We start from the raw sequence: 3,741 nt of genomic DNA, 5'->3' as shown, positions 1-3,741 counted from the left end.
AAATGAGTCAGAAAAGATTCAAGACAATGATCTTACTCTCTGCCGAATTTTGTGACGTTTTGGCAAAAGGCGTGGCTATTAAGGTGCTGAAAAGTCCGATTGTACTCTGTGGCAACAAAAGCTCCGGCAACATGACTCAGATGATCCTATCTTCTCGAAGTTGTACACATTTGAGGATACTTCAGCCCTGAAGACATCTACCAACTTATTTTACATCGTAGTAGTAGCGCCACCAACTGGTAAAAGCTAATACAAGTTATTTTCTTGGATGTTTTTCTCCGTGCAACTCAACAAGGTCGCCCTCATATATGCTCGGATGACTGTTTCGGCCATGAGGATGTCACAATACGAAATTCGTCCTTTTTCATGAAAAGTTGTGGGAGTGGCATTGCACTGTTCGGCAACAAAACAAAGCTGATTATGAGGTTCTAAATATGAACGACAACTTGTAAAACTTTACACACACATCAGGCCGAGCAAATTTATCAATATTTTATACGTTAGTTGTGCAGCTTTTTTGAAATGGCTCGCCATGGCCCTCGAGAAATGTTAAAAAAAGCAGCTCTGGTTGAGTGTTTCACCTCGCTTTTTGTAAATTTTATGGAGTACAGTGAACCCTCGGTTATCGCGGTTAATGGGGACCGAGACCACCCGCGAAAACTGAAAATCCGCGAAGTAGCGGCGCACCTTCAAAAATGCTTAAAAAAAATAAACAGGTCACTGCTCGGGCCCTAATAATAATAATAATAATAATTTCCACAAAAACAATGGGGACCTCGTAGCGGTCGCTGCTCGGGCCCTAATAATAATTTCTACAAAAACAATAGGGACCTCGCCGCGGTCGCTGCTCGGGCCCCAATAATAATTTCTACACAAAGTCCATTGTGGTGACCCGCCCCCTTTTAAGTAAATTCAAAATGGCCGACTTCCTGTAAAACCTAGCTCATTGCTCCAAGAGTCTTTTTTGTAGGTCTTGGTCTTATACATACAGTGAACCCTCGCTACTTGGCGGTTCACCTTTCGCGGGTTCAGTGCTTCGCGGGTCTAAAAAATATTCGGGGGCATTGTAGTTTCGCCGAGCGGCACGACGGGGCGCTGGAGCGGTTAGACGGCCGGCGTGCACCAAAGAAGAGCGTGGGCGAAGAGGAGAGTGGACGAAGAAGAGCACGTTCCCCCGGACACGATCGGTGGCGACGTTTCGCGCGGTTCGGACAGTACCAGAGCTCCGGCCGGCGTGCGTGGCAGTTAAGCCGTAGAGGAGCACCTTCCCCGGGCACGGGCGGTGCCAAGCGGCCCCTAAGTTTAACCGATTGGAAGCTCCGGAGGAGGAGGGCATGCTCGCGTGGCAGTTAAGCCGTAGAGGAGCACCTTCCCCGGGCACGGGCGGTGCCAAGCGGCCCCTAAGTTTAACCGAATGGAAGCTCCGGAGGAGGAGGGCATGCTCGCGTCACAGTAAGCCGAAGAGGAGCACCTTCCCCGGGCACGGGCGGTTCCAAGCGGCCCCTAAGTTTAACCGAATGGAAGCTCCGGAGGAGGAGGGCATGCTCGCGTCACAGTAAGCCGAAGAGGAGCACCTTCCCCGGCCACGGGCGGTTCCAAGCGGCCCCTAAGTTTAACCGAATGGAAGCTCCGGAGGAGGAGGGCATGCTCGCGTCACAGTAAGCCGAAGAGGAGCACCTTCCCCGGGCACGGGCGGTGCCAAGCGGCCCCTAAGTTTAACCGAATGGAAGCTCCGGGGGAGGAGGGTGGGCGTGTGTCACAGTTAAGCCGAATTGGAGCACCTCTTCCGCCCGGGCACGAGCGGAGCGCGAAGCTGTCAGTTATGAATGAATAAATGAATAAATAAATAAATAAATAAAGAATGGCACCTTTCATTTCACAGGGCACACCAGACGGCGTACCAGCAGGTAAAAGTCTGAGTAATTAAATAAATACAAAAAGAATGGCTGGGGAATAAAAAAATAATACGTTTTAATAATAATTTGGTTTTTTTGTTCTAACATGAATTTCACTCTCTCTCTCTCTCCCCGTATATATATATATATATATTTATTATATATATTGTATTTTTTTTTAAGCATTTTTGAAGGTGCGCCGCTACTTCGCGGATTTTCAGTTTTCGCGGGTGGTCTCGGTCCCCATTAACCGCGATAACCGAGGGTTCACTGTACTCCATAAAATTTACAAAAAGCGAGGTGAAACACTCAACCAGGGCTGCTTTTTTTAACATTTCTCGAGGGCCATGGCGAGCCATTTCAAAATAGCTGCACAACTAACGTATAAAATATTGATAAATTTGCTCTGCCTGATGTGTGTGTAAAGTTTCACGAGTTGTCGTTCATATTTAGAACCTCATAATCAGCGTTGTTTTATTGCCCACAACTTTTCACGAAAAAGGATGAATTTCGTATTGTGACATCCTCATGGCCGAAACAGTCATCCGAGCATATATGAGGGCGACCTTGTTGAGTTGCACGGAGAAAAACATCCAAAAAAATAACTTGTATTAGCTTTTACCAGTTGGTGGCGCTACTACTACGATGAAAAATAAGTTGGTGGATGTCTTCAGGGCTGAAGTATCCTCAAATGTGTACAACTTCGAGAAGATAGTATCATCTGAGTAATGTTGCCGGAGCTTTTGTTGCCACAGAGTACAATCGGACTTTTCAGCACCGTAATAGCCACGCCTTTTGCCAAAACGTCACAAAATTCGGCAGAGAGTAAGTGAGTCTTTTCTGACTAATTTTCAGTCGGATTCGTCAAAAGGGCACCGTGCAGTACGTGAAAATTAAAATTAAAAAAAATTTTTGATTCCACTTGGCGGCGCTGTGTGTATAATTTTTTTCAGCATGGGCACAAGAATTCCACCGAACATCGCCAGTTCAATGGGATTTTGGTTAAGTCCGCAAATAATAGTGAACAATATACTTTGGCTGCGCGCTCGAATAATTTTACTCGTATATACTTCAATGAGGGTGTAGTGTGGGTATCGGGATCTTTAACACGCCCTAACACGAAGCTGACTCTCCAACCGCCACAGCCTTTTAATGACGAAATTATAAAATAAACAAAAACACTGTTCAACAACATAAAATAAAATAAAAAATCACATCATACTTACATTTATAAACTTTAATCCTCAAGAACATTATTCTCAGGTTGACCGAAAGACGAGGACACGGGAGCGCCTCGGGCATGTTCTTCTTCCTTGTGTAGGCGAATGACGTTTTAAGGTGCTTGTCCGCCACCTGCTGTGCTGAACTATGTATTAAATAAGAAAAGCAAATTGTTGAATGTTTTTTCCCCAATGAAGACTGAATTGTAAAATACCCGGAAATGGCTTTTCTGTTTTATTGTGCATTTAAAAAAAATTCAGATTGTCCTTTTTTGTTGAGATAATTGTTGAATATTGAAATTGCACATGTAACTGGTAATTTAGTTTTAGATATTATTTGAACCAGTGGAGGGCCATGCATTTCACACCTGGGCCTTCAATGAAGTCCTACTTCGTCCTACTTGAATAAATCCCCCTCATAATACCATAATTTATGACACCACGGGTGGACAAACAATATACAGAAAAGCACTTAGACAGCACTGACCGAGTGTTGGACGATATAGCTTCTCTTGAAAGGTCCGTGTTGAAAATGGCCTCGCAAGTGAATCTTCAATTTCTAAAGATAAAGATGTCTTTTAATTGTCCCATAACGGGGACATTTGCAGTGTTACAGCAGCAAAGAT

The sequence above is a fragment of the Idiotropiscis lumnitzeri genome, unplaced genomic scaffold, assembly GCF_059441095.1.
Source record: "Idiotropiscis lumnitzeri isolate Australia: NSW breed Sydney's pygmy pipehorse unplaced genomic scaffold, RoL_Ilum_1.0 HiC_scaffold_131, whole genome shotgun sequence".
Lineage (NCBI taxonomy): Eukaryota > Metazoa > Chordata > Actinopteri > Syngnathiformes > Syngnathidae > Idiotropiscis > Idiotropiscis lumnitzeri.
Note: the sequence above shows the minus strand (reverse complement) of the source record.